Raw genomic sequence first — 14,054 nt, 5'->3', positions numbered from 1 at the left:
ATTTAATAAGATATTTCACTCAAGTTCAGACCAACCTTGGAAAGTTTTCAAAACAGAAAAGGCAGGAAAGTTCACCATTAACAGGCAGTAACTGAAATTTTCAGATTAATTTCAGTTTCTTACTTATCTTGGCACTCCATTAAACTAATTTCATACAGTTTAGTAAAGGAGAGATTGATTAAACAGGAATAACCTTATTGTTAAAATGTTGAACATTATATTTGTCCTACTTAACCAATTTTTGATCCAGGGGAAGGCAACGTGTTGATAGCAGATCCTGAAGGATAAAACGAGGAAGTTATTTATAAGACGAGCCTTCAGTTCTCAAGGAGCCATTCAAAACTGGGTGAAAACAAGGACCATTCTGGCTTGCTTTATTTTTATAAGGGTTAGAAAATTTGTAACTCTCTCTCTGAACCAGGGTCTTTTACCAATGGTCCGCTTGGAACACATTAAGGTTGGGTTTTTAGGGCGTTACGGTTCCTTGTGGCAGGTTTAAATAATAATAAAAAGTTTTATCTGAAGTTAAAAACTTATGAATGATGACATCTTTTGAATGTTGAGGGATTTGTCTTTTACACTCCAATGCAGGCTATGTCCTGATCCTGAAAACTCTGACATGGACACTTTACGTCTGGGCAAGAGCAGTGCCATTCAGTTCCAAGGGACCTTGTGTGTGCAACTGGGCAGAATATTTCTGATGGTTTATTTCTTTTTTGCTGTTTCATCAGTATTCAGCAAAAGTTTCATGGACACCTCTTGATCTTGCCAATATTTTTCAGTGGAAGTTGAGGTCCAAGGTGAATGCCTGGTTATTTCCAGAAACAGAGATTAGTTGAAAATGTGACCTTTTTGATCACGTATGGACATTTCAACAGAATGTTGTTCCATGAAAACATTTCAAAGGTTATATTCTCACACCAGGAATGAACAAAAAACAGATTTTAAAACTTGAGCTTTGCAAAGCTACCTGAAAGATTTAGACACCCGATTTCCATTAAAATCTCCTCCAGGGGACCCCTTGACCAACTGGACAGAGGGTCTAATTAGACCTGATCTGCATTTTACTGATCAGGTAGCTCTAAGCAAAATTCTGTGAAAATCATCTTTGCTTCTCTAGCAGATGTTGTGAGACCTAATTATAGTGAATCCTAGAGACAAACCACAAAGGATGTGGTCTTCCCTCCTTTCTCAGGCAAAACCTCTTCAAACTTCTATTAAACTCTACTTAGGCAAAGTTGCTGAACTAAAAGTGACATTTATCTTTAATTCTTCTTCCCCATATTTTCCACTGGATTCCCATTACAGATTGAATGTTGGCAACATTTCAGATTAAACAACAAAAATGAATTTCTTTGGCTCTGAGGAAGACTTTTTTCTGTTGAAAACTAAATTAGGCTGCCATTTTTTCACCTGTTGATGTAAAGACTATATAATAGAGACATTTTGCTTTTATATTCGTGCTGCTTATTCCAAAAATATGTTACTGCTATGACTGCCCTGATGTGAGAAAGTCACCTGACGTGTTATGGTCTTCACAGCTGCATCCATGCCTTGCAGAAAAAACGTATTTATACGTCAAATGCTTGAAAAGTCATGTTTGAAACCATAAACATTTTGCTTACAACTTACAAAGTTTAAACCTCTTTTTTAAAAGTACATTATAGTATTACAATTTATTTAAGCTGAGCGATGACATAAACAGTTTCACTGCAGAGCTGGTTTCCAAAGCATATGTATTTAAACCATTAGCAAAACAGGAGATCCTTCCCCATCTACTTGCTTTTGTACAGGATTTCTCAATTTCTGGATGCCAGTTTGTGACATTTCTTTGAGACTTGACTTTACAAAGTGGGTGCTTAACATTTCTGAAGATTAGCACCAAAGGGCATGTAAAAATGGAGACATCCTAAGTCGGTAGTACCATTTCAGTAGTTGGCTTCATATTGTTAAGGGAATTTTGGAGTCTACATTCATGCCCAATCCTGGTCCCGCATTAATTGTTTGCCTTCAATGAGCGCCAGACAGATCTATTCACTATAACATGATGAACATCACACAGAAAATATGAAAATATACATTTTTACTAGGCTTCATGCTTTCAGAAAGCTGCACTGGTCTTTGTACCAATGGCAATTTCTTGTTACTTTTTAATCTCCTCTTAAACAAAGTCATGGTTTTCACTGAGCCACCACTGGGACAGGGAGAGCAATATTTTCCTAACAATTACTGTAGTCAGCTTAGCTGCATGTTTGAAGGTAACAGACATTTAAAAATATACACTATTAATAATTGTGAAAAACATTTTATTGAAAAGATATCATTTGAAGAAAAAAAATCCCCCTTTCTCCCTAATTCAGCAGGAAATGCCACACAATTATCTTTATTTTCTCACTGGCTGTGAGATGAATTGAAATTCATTGTTTTAGACTAATTCACCTAGTAGCAATTACCTTTACTTTCCTGGAACAATACAGAGAAAAGTTAAAATGCTCAGTTCATAGGTAATTTTGCCTTGATTAAAGTGGAGGAATGACCAGAAAACTGATGTTCAACAGACTAATCAAGAAACAAGAGAATGAAAAGTGGTGTTTGATGTTTCAGAAATGCACATGTGGTTCAACAGCTGTTTCAACTTAATTTTTGCTATTAACCAAACGCATGAGTGCTTTATTCCAATAGCAATATCAAGACCAAATGAGACTAAGTAAAGCAAGGGAGTTCTCTACCCTGCTTTCAGTGGGCTTCTGATCAGGTCTGAATAAGAGGAAGCATCCCAAAAAGGCGAACCTTCCTTGGACCCAGGATTCACTGCATTTCTTGCACCAGAGGTGTCAAAAGGTGCGAACAGAAGTGCAGCTCCCTCGTCTAACTTATGGCACTTCACAGAAAGTGCCATGAGTTAGACCAGTCCTCGCAATCCAACAGATGTTTGCTGTTGGTTTGGGAGGGTGGAGGATCAAGCTCCAATTTGGAGCTGATCCAGCAAGAGAGGCTGCATGTCAGCAGCCTCTTCCCCTAGTCCCATCTCTGGTACTGTCTCAGGAAGGGAGCGGGGGAGAAGGAGCCCAGATTTGTGTTTGCCCAGCCTGTGCTGGAGTGGGGTTGGCTGGATTGGAGCTCCCTGAAGTGGGGAGACTCCAGTCCATCTGCCCCCACTCCAGTGCAGGCTGGGCAAACCCCAGTCTAAGCTTGCTCCCCTTCCATCCTGAGACAGCTCTGGGAACAGGACTGGGCTGCAGCGGCCCAGCCACTGGAACAGACATAAGTTAATGAAGGTGCTCTGGTTTGGAGCGCCTTAATTTGAACCCTCATACAATGAGGGCTTACTTATCTCATGGTTGGGGCATTCGGCAGCGTGCTCTTCTGTTAGGGCATGGCTGTAGAGCACTTTCAAAGGGCCGATCACACAACAAATGTAATTTCTGTCTGCACCTAAACTCATCCGGGCATGGACTAGAGTAGCACATGGTTGCTCTGAAGCTACAGTGGCTGCCTTGAACCTCCAGGACACAACCTGGAATGGGTTCCCTGTGCAGCACCCTGAGACATCTGGTGTGCCCCATGTGTTGCTTGTGGGTCACTTTGAGACCCATGGGCAGCATTGGGGGCTGCATGATATGGCTCTGTGGGACAGTCCAGCCTGTAGGCCAGATGTTTGACACCCCCTTCTTACAGAGTTGGATTCAATTATAAGAGACAAAGAAAACTGTAAAGCTCAGTTTCACTTGTAGTAATATGACAGCCTTCCTTCATTCATTATTAATTGTAATGATTATCATTATTATTGACAGGTGGGCGTGACCTTGGGAATTCATGGATGGAAGTTTCTTAGAAGAGCTAAACTTTTCCATGTTTTTTCCATTATGTTATGAAGCTCATTATTGCAGAGAGAAAGGGATGTATGAAACTCATTATATTATATTATATTGTCCTTTATTTAGAGCACTCATAAAGAAGACTAATAAAAAACAACCCGTAAAGATGCAAGGAAGAAATACACTCTTCTCAGGCATGATCAGGTCCAACTAATTCACTTCTCAGGTTAAGAGAATGGAATGAGGTGGTTTAGACAGGGATGCTCCTGCTTGAGAGAGCAGTCCTATCCTACCCTGAAGAGCTACACAAATGGAGAGCTGTGCTGCAAGTGAGGCCCCATCAATGCCATCTGTTAGGCTGATGCTTCAGTACTTTGCATGTGGAACTGGGAGTTCTGCCTACACCGTGATTACTGGCTTGTACATGGAAACAATCAGGACAATAAAGTTGCACGGCTGGATCCTGAGTTTTGTGTTCATATTTCATTCAAATCTGTCTGAATGGGGACAGATTGAACATGGGCAAGGCCCCTTCAGCTCTCATCTCCTCGATCCCAGGATTCCAAACAGTGTTTCAAACTGTCTTGTCCAAAATGCACACACAGTTGACTCCCTGGCTTGAATACCCCGTTACCAGATTTGACAGTGCACTTGACATAGGCATGCATAAAAATTTGCACACAGACTTGAGGCAGGCAGTTGTACTTCTGCCTTGTTTAAAAGTATAGCACACTACTTTGAGTACACCGTGTTATTGTCCCCTGATATTAGGCACTCCCTAATTCTTGTGTCTCTTTCCTACACCATATGTGTACAGGTGAGAGCTACACAAACACCTAAGACTAGGGATTCAGGTGAATAACAGAGCTCTTCCAAATGGGGCTTACAGATGTAGAATAAGTCCCAGAAAGTTCTTATGTAGTGTCCTTCCCTTTCTGCTAATGTAGTCAGTTCAAACCTAGTTTTGTGTGTTTGGGTGATATGGCAGCTGTTTCTTCCCCAAAGAAGGCTACAAATGTTCCAGTGGGGGTGGCCACTGGCCAAGCTGTAGCACAAGCAGCCTGTGTATGTGGCACGCGGCAGACTGGGAAGGGGGCATGCAGCACAGCTACAGATAGGACAAGGAGAAGAAAGCAAAGCAGTAGATCGGGCAGGGGAAGAGGATTGGAGTGACACTTGGGAAAAGCATGGGGCTAATTTGGACCACACCTGCCGAAAAAGGTTGGCCCCGCTGTATTAAAGCAATCACCCCAGCAAGTGGCACGCCAACTATAAACCTCATTGAAGCTGCCACTAAACAGAGATAAATGACATCAGAGACTACTTTTGTGCTGAGTATTTTGAATGCTCTTTGTTCACCCAGCATGCTGTAGCCACTGATTCAGACGACTATCAAAGACAGGGAGAGGAAGAGCTTTTCTTCAGCTATACTGGGATCTACTGCTAACATCCAACTACAACAAACAGTCCTTCAGCAACACCCATCTGCACTCAAATCTGCAACATCCCACCATTCACGGTAAAGGATCTTTTTGAAGAATCCTTACCAAGTGGGAGGTAGTAAGAGTTGAAAATACTTACAGCTCCACTGAACATTGAATAGTACCAGAATATTGAAATACGCATATTGGACCCAATCTGTAAATCCTTACTCAAGTTGTCAATGGAGCCCCAGTCCTATTTTGTCAAGTAATTTGGGTGCCTCTTAAAATAAGTCCCATCGACTTTCACTGAAATTCCTATAGCTGGATTTTCAAAAGCACAGAGATTAGTTTGCTGCTTACTTCCAATTATCTTTCAAGGGGAGTTCAGTGCCTGGCTCACTTAAGATAATTTGAAAAAATTGCATTCCCAACCAGTGCCTAAGTCACTGGAAAATGGCTCAGCCTCCTAAATCACTTCTTCAGGGAAAACTAGCACTGAATTGAGAAGATTGGACCCAACCTGTTGTGTTTTTTTTGGTAACACAAAAGCTTGTTCTGTTTAAGCCTTGTACTCTGTCCCAGCAAAACATTCATGTAATATTCAGGAGTTGAATTAAAAGGCACATTAAAAGTTTCTAACTATCACTATTTGTAGCTCCCCAGCTGTTAGTTAATTTCTGTTGGACTAAAGCATGCGACTGACCAGAAAGTGGAGATCCTTTCAGCTAAGGAAGAGGGAATTCTGAAGTTTGATGCTATTTATTCAATATTTTTTCCCTTGACAGTGATTCAAATACCAGCAACTGTTTGTAGAGCATTTTCCTACACAAAGAAAAAAAAGAGAATTTAAAGTGGCAACCCAAAAATCTGTCATGGACATCTGGACCACCCCTGTCTGGCTTAGGAAATATAACACCAGTCACGCCTCCAAGTGCAAAGAATCAATTCCATATTCTGTCTTCAGCAGATCAAAGGTTCCCCCGGCAGCTCTAAATTTCAGGCTGGCATTTACTCAGAAAACTGATGTCTTGGTGCAATTCCTCATTCACCTCTGCACGGCACCATGGTCCCAACCCTTCTGCTATCAGTTGGCATAGATGCTTGTATCAGGCTGTGTAAGTATCTTCTTTGTGGAGCTAAGCGCCCGCTGATGCCAATGCAATCACTCACCTTCACTGGTGATGCAATAACAGGCGAGGACATCGCTGATAATCTTTATGGAAAAAGAACATGAAGGAAAAAGGGAGATTGACTGATAAATGGGGAGAGGGAGCTATTTCCCAGTATATTATAGGCACAGGGTGTGGCACGCGAACGAGGAGGTAAAAGATACACATAAGATCACCCAGCACCGATGCATCTGCACACCTCAGCAACGCATCTGAAACAGGCCCCCGTAGTATTGTTTGCTGGCCGAGGGGAGGTTGTGCAGATGCCCACCCATGCAGATCCGGTGGCAGGAATGGGAACATGACTCTTGCTCTTTCACTTTTAAGCTGGGACAGGCCTCTGATTTTGCTGCTGTTGAGGGTGATGGTGGTGTTATTATGGGCAGCCTCGGGCAAAGCCGTGGCTTTTGCATTTAAGTCTGAAGGAGCTGTGGTCTGTGGTCATCTTGATCTCTCCAGAGAATGATCTCCAGATCTGAGGGCCAGTCACAGAGAAAGGACCCGCTCTTGTCTGTCTATGAGTCTGATTTTTGTGGTTGACAGTTCCTTTTTTGCTTTCAGTATAAAATTAAACTGGCTGAGACACTGAGGGTGAAAAACTGGCTTCTGTGTGCAGAATCTGTTTTTTTCCAGGCGTTTTGGGAATGCAAAATTTCTAAAAATGCACAGTATGGTGCAGAGATTTATAGCACAATCTTATTTTGAAATACCTAAACTGTCATTGATATGATGGACTGTATTGGCTCCAAAGTACCGGTAGTATTAATGGGAAATTCAGCTTGATTTAGGAGTGAAATTTAGGTTTTTGTAAAAACAAGTTTTTACAAAATCTAAGATCAGTAGAAATGTGTCCACGTTTGTGTTTTAAATTCCAGTGAAAACAGTTTCCCCCACGTTGGTTTTAAACATTCCCTTTCAGCGCTTACAAGCCAAACACTGTGGCAATGAACTAGCTCATGAAAGCTCTTGGAGAAAGTGATACAAGGAACAAAAGTAAAACTGACAATTTGGTTTTCATCATCCAAGCTGAATGAAGTGCAAGAAAAAAAACGGATTTTAGAGATGTTGTCCCCACGAGTCCTATTGGAGTTCACAGAAGTTCACAAAGCCTAATAAATATGACTATCCCTATTTTACACATGGCAAAACTGATATGCAGTGGGGCTGAACCATTCATCCAGAGTGATACACCAAATATACAGTAGGATCTTCAGCTCCTAATTTTTAGTTCTGCACCTTCTCTCATGAACTAGAGTCTTCTGACTTCAGCTTTCATTAGATTTATTAATTTAAGGTTGTAAATACAGTGCAGATAAAGCTTTTTTTTTCAATACACAAGGCTAGATTCAGTGGTTAACATGGGCAATGCTCCTTTCAGTCCAAAGACTCTATTGTGCCAATAACCCAGATGTTAACAATCTCTAATAGAAACCCCTGAGAAGAGGAAGAACATGTTTTTAGCAATTAGAAAAAATTGTGGACCGCTTACCTTTATTTATGTAATAAGTCAGCTGTTTGGGACAGTTGCAGATTGTTATTAGGCCGTAAGAAATGCTGACAAAGAAAACAAACTATGCAGATGTATAGAAAGATTATAACTGCTCATGTATATTGAGAAGTGTGTACATCTAAATAGTGTATCACCCTGTGTATGCTCAGAAATAATCCCCATCTCATCACTTTTGGCATAAACTTTGAAAAGATGATGATAGGTTGAATAGTGGAAGGCAGTGTGCATTCACAGGCACTGAAAAGCTGGTGGAAGCAGGAGAACTAGACAGTGACTCGGTCACCTCCAGGTCTGCTGCCTCTGAGACGCAGAGGAGAGACCACGCTGTTGGTAACTTATTAGCACCATGGACTGACCCCATGGAGCAAAGTTCTGGGCATTAAGGCCTCTGCATACATAAGTCTTAAATCAAAGGTAGGCATATGCTTAAATGCTTTTCTGGAGGAAAATGGAAATAAACATATGATGGCACACATTGCTGAACTGGGGCATGGATATGTAATGATGGATATATCCGGACCTCCTCACGGGCCTTCTTATCCTTAACAGGACCATAACACGTAAGGAGTCTGTCTTGAGTGGCAAACAGGTGCATATTAACACAGCTTTTAGAACAGAGTGGGGGCTGCTGGGCGATTTAGGGTGGTTTCCTCACCGTACCACAGATTTGGCTGGTGGCCTTTTCATTTAACAATATTATGTGCCCTGAGTTGTTTTTCTTTCTGAATCTAAAAAATAAGCTATCATTCCAATGAGCAGAAAACAACCTTGATTAGAAAGGCTGTGGACTCAGGACCATGGGGAGGTTTGGATTTTTCACATGATCAGCTCTGTTTTAACAGCTGTTTTCTGGTTACTACAACCATTGAGCAAACATGAAGGTTATTTTACCTTTTTTTACTGATGGTCCAGGCTCCCTCTTATTTCCTCTCCCTGGGCAGGCGGGCAGTAGCTGTGCTCGGACCTCCACAGCCCGCTGTACCCTCTTACATATGTTTATGTACAGTGTTGCAACTGGAGATGCTTAATCTTATACTGTAAACTGGAAAGGGGTGAGAGCTGATTACATCCATTCATCTGTCCAAGGTATTTAAGGCACCCGGCTGTCTCCAGGTTCCTGAGCTCTGAAGAGGATGAACATTAATATTCAAGCCTGGCTGTATGGTAGGTATATTTGCACACTGTAGGCCAGATGCCGGTTTAACGTCCTAGAAAGTTGTGCAAGCTCCATTTACACTGCTTTATATGATAAACATATTACTTGGAGCTGGTGTGTGCTCCTGCCGTGGGAGCTAGTGGTGTGGCTATCCCTTGGAATAAAACAACCTCTTTCCAGATTGTTATTCTCCTTCCTGTGCTGGGTGTGGACAGAAACTGGAGACAATGGGAGTTTGTCTCTGACCTCAAAAATCCAGGCTCTGGAGGGATGTAAAATGAGAGCTGCTTTCCAAATTTTAGGAATCAGAGATCTTGGAGGTGTCAGAGGTGAGGGGATATGAATGTCTCAGCTCCTCCATCACCAGCAGGGGTCATCATGAGAATGGAAATAAACTCAGGGCATCTGGAGGAAGGAAATTCAGCTGGCACGGCAGAATCCCTTTGGAGTTGCCAGCTATTTCAAGTTCTGAATCAGCCCTTATTTTTCAAGGAAGGGCCTTGATCTCTGCAGGTTTATTGAGGGGAAAAGAAACCGAGCTCCACAGGGATTGTGATCCTAAGGGCTCAGTCTAGCAGAGTCAGTGGGAGCTGAGGGTGCCCAGCGTGACAGAGCGGAGCCCAGGGACCACGACAAACCTGGCCCAGATTTGAAGCACCAGCCCTCTGCTGTAAACACCAGACCACAAATGTCTTTCCCACTCTTTGCTGCTAAGAAGGAAGCTTCAATTTTCAAACTTGGAGAAATGTGGTGAGTTGAGGGCAGGAAGAATCTGTCATTCATAAGAAAACATGAGGTAGAGTTTCAACATCTATTTTAATTTTAAATTTCTCTCTCTAACACTGATAGAGCTCGAGAGGCAGGAGAAGGTTCAGACTAGCAGCGCATGGTGGGACAGCTCTTCCAGTTGTTTGCAAAGTAGCTGTTAAAGCTAATGACATGGTTCCTAATTCCCTTGCAGTTTAGAAAGTAGAGGCACCTTGCATGAAAGGCAAAGCTGGCTCATTGCTTAGTCTTTCTTCCTCTCCCAAAAAAGAGCCTGAATTAATGAGCATTCCTGATAAACATGGCGATAGAAATCACAGGCAGCTGCTTTCATGTGCAGATATGAAGCCTGGCTCTCTGGAGCACCCTGGAGTGCATGTATTCTCAACACGTCAGAATGGAAGGAAACCAAATAAAGTCCCTCCTGGTGTATGCAAACTGCAACAATTATCTCTGAGAGCCTATGAGCTTCATCTGCTTCAAGCCTTTGCTCTCAGACACTATAAAGTCAATTATAAAATGTGCCAAGAGGAAAAAGAGAAGTGTTAACCTTTTCTTTGTGTGGTTTCCCCCCCCCCCCATTGCATTTACATTGGCCTTGAAGAACTGGGACATTTTGCAGATGGCTTAGGGTCTATAAATTCTTATTTAAACCATCACGAGCCAAGTATAACAGGTAGCAGTCCAGACTTGTCTAAAAAGGATAAACCCCAGCTAAGCATGTAAATAATACTCTAGTGCTTTTTATCATATAAACACATACGTTGAGCCAGGACCCTAAAAGGCCTATTCACATTTCCCTATTGTTATCTTATAAAGTGCATTGGTTATGTGTGTTGCAATGGCGGTGGGTTAGTATTTTTCAAGGCTACCTCTCACTGAGTAGATCTAAGCACACTAACAATGCAATGCGTATTTTAATGGATCTATCCTCAAAAATCATTCTGGTGGTTAATGAAGGAAGACCAGAAGTTAGGGAGCTCTGCAGCTTCAAACTGCAGGCTCAAAATAGTCTGTCTCCACTCAGGAGGAAACCATGAGAAACTCCCCGGCTGGGTGACAGGGCGTCAGGACAGCTTAGAGCCACCACGGAGACTGTTACGTTGGCACTGGTAGATAGAAGGAGTCTGTCACCTAAGCACAGTATATAGCAGTGGGTCAGGAGAAAGGGGTGTTATGCTGGAGTGTGAAATGAGGGAAAAGAAGGGCTCCTAATCCTGTTATAGCTGGGAGAGATACTGTGTCTGACACTGATGCTATCTCTGTCCTTGGGCACATTGTGTAATTTTGCCCTAGTTTAGAAGATAAAGCTTGCCTGCAGGGGTCTTCTGAGAATTAAGGAGTCAGTGTTTTCTAGACTGCTCAGAGATGAAAAGTGCTTTCTTTGGGCTAAGCATTTTTACCATAGGGGAAAGAAAAAGAACCTGCATCTTCTATTTATTTTCCTTGCTAGGAAATTGCTGAGACCCAAGAATCTCTCTGCAGGTTTATGTTTATTTTTTCATTCCCTTTATTGTCCCCACCTCCTGGTTCCAGCATCATGGTGAATCTGATGAGAAGCCAACCACTGTTGAATGTATATAGCTCCCTCCAGAGTTTCCCAGTGAGATTCACTGCAGTTCCAGTTATGAGGGATTCCTGGCATTTCTTCTGCAGGCCCTAGCTACCAAGGATCTGTCATTCTTCTGCATTTATTTCTGGCTGAAACTCAGATCAGGGAGAGGCTGTTTTACAGACCTCAAGGAAGATGACTGCATTTCTCTTTAAGGTCTCTCTCAATACATGAATGATGTTTCACAAGTGACCCAGCCACAGCAATTGGCATTACCTGAATATAAAGGAAGTTCTAGGGCCAAGGGTTTTTCTGCTTTTACCCATACACCTTCAAGAACATTTGTGCAATCATTTACAGTGCATGCATACATTTAGAGATTGTCTTGCAGGGCATTTACAGTGCACTAGGTAAAAGGATACACCCTGCAAAACTGAAATGGACCTAAAGTTGTTCAATGAAATTATATATCACTTCAGATTTCCAACCAGGCAAACATCAGGGTGATTATCTGTTATTATTATTCGCCTGGGGAATGAACTTCAGTAACAAAGTTGCTGCTGCTCATTGCCATGACTAGCTAGGGCTTTAAAGAAGGGGTTTTCAAGAGGAGCTTTTGGACAGGGATGACTTTGGAGTAGCATTCATGCAGGCGGGTGGATCGGAGGGGTCTTGAGGTCCTTTCCAGTCCTCTGATTGTAAAGGGTGTAGAGAGAGAGCCTCCTTTCAGGTGAGCAGTATCCAGATCCCTGGCCTTCCTCTGTTGACCCCTCCACCTGCCTTGCTGTGGAGTGTGCATTTGTGCTTCATGAACCAGACTTTCCACTCTCCTACACCTTATGCCATCATTTACACCAGTGAAAATGCTGCAGCATCACCCGGCTTGCCCGGATGTAAACAGCAGTATAAGGCACAAGACAACAGTGGTCCATGACTAACACTCAGTGCTCTGGGGCTGACTCCTGGGCCTGAGCCTTGTGTTGGCATGGCCCCCAGCAAAGTGGATAAAATGCCACTTAATTAGAAGGGGAACAAGTTGCACTCAGTTTGCAGGGGGGGAAACTGGGGTGACAATCTGGCATGCCATTTTGTTGGAACCGTGATGTATTTGTGCTGACTGGTTCCTTTACAAGTACTTGGCTCAGGACAGTAGCAAATAGATCCCCTGCGGTTATTTGATGATCAAAAAAAATAGCTACTTCTATGTTATTCTGATAAGGAATGAAACTTAAGTCCTGACCATCTGCAGTAATTAAAGATTACCCAGAATTTTTTTACTAGAGTAGGGAAGTTAAGCCTAAAACCCTGGCAATCTTCCAACTTGAAGAACTATATTCTGCCTACCTAAATCCTTCATACAGTTTTAATTGGATATGGTATTCTTCTCATCTGAATCTTGTGTCCCGTGCAACAGCTGCCATCTCCACCCAGACATATCTGCATTTGAATGGTAGCAGAAACAATCCTGCTAAATAAAAGGAGTATGTAACTTTGTTAAGTTTTTAAAATCCTTAGCGATCTCCTGGGATGAAAGAAGCCATATGAATGAAATGTATTATTACTACTAGTAGTAGGCTATACAATAAAAGCTTAGAGAATCTGTCACACATGGTTGTGATAATTTTCAAACACCTGTGTAAAAAGCAATTTTTAAATTGCTTTGGTTTGTGGAGAAAAAAATCATGCTCAGAATATCCCCAAAGAAATTTGACTGCAGTAAGACCATACTAGCATCAGCTTACAGAGGACATTGGATGCATTGTATGTGAAAGATCAGATGTCCAACTTGAAACTGAAATAATTATTACAGAATTATTTGCACCCAAGCAACATGTTTGCTTTCTGTGGAATGGATCTCAAGAAAGGCACATCCTGCTTTTTAAAACTGCTCTTTTCAGTTTTTTTAACCCCACTGTAAAAAGGATTTTTTGCAAGTGTATTAGGTAAAATAAGTCATTGTAAGCACAGTAAACCCTCAGTGATCTGGATGAAGGACCTAGAGATTCATTGTGAATTACTAAATTTTATTAAATAAATAAAAATCCCAAGGGATGGCGAGGTCGAACGGTCACAAACTCCTGCAAGACCGTTTTAGGCTGGACATAAGGAAGAATTTCTTTACTGTCCAAGCCCCCAAGGTCTGGAGCAGCCCGCCATCGGAGGTGGTTCAAGCACCTACATTGAACACCTTCAAGAGTAAATTGGATGCTTATCTTGCTGGGATCCTATGACCCCAGCTGACTTCCTGCCCTTCGGGCAGGGGGCTGGACTCGATGATCTCCCGAGGTCCCTTCCAACCCTAATGACTATGAAATCTATGAAATCTATGAAAATAAAGTTCCTACACCACAAAATGCACTCTCTTACTTTATCTTGATAAGTGCAATATAGATTTAATTACTTACAATTGCACTTCAGCTTAGTCTTTCACACTTATAAAAGGTCCTGTGTCATATTGGGCCAAAGTAATGACATCTCAGCTTTAACATCATGACCTCCAGAGGAACAGAAGGGATTGCAGGTTCAGGCCCTAGATTTTAATTCCTGTATTCACAGACAGTGGCCACATCTACACATGCATTAATGTGCTTTTCCTACCGTGTATTAAATTTAGTACCTCCAGTGTGGAGCTAATGCACAGTAGCGCAAGCACATAATTT

Source organism: Crocodylus siamensis, chromosome 10, assembly GCF_052110815.1.
Source record: "Crocodylus siamensis isolate JL-2025a chromosome 10, ASM5211081v1, whole genome shotgun sequence".
Taxonomy (NCBI): domain Eukaryota; kingdom Metazoa; phylum Chordata; order Crocodylia; family Crocodylidae; genus Crocodylus; species Crocodylus siamensis.
Note: the sequence above shows the minus strand (reverse complement) of the source record.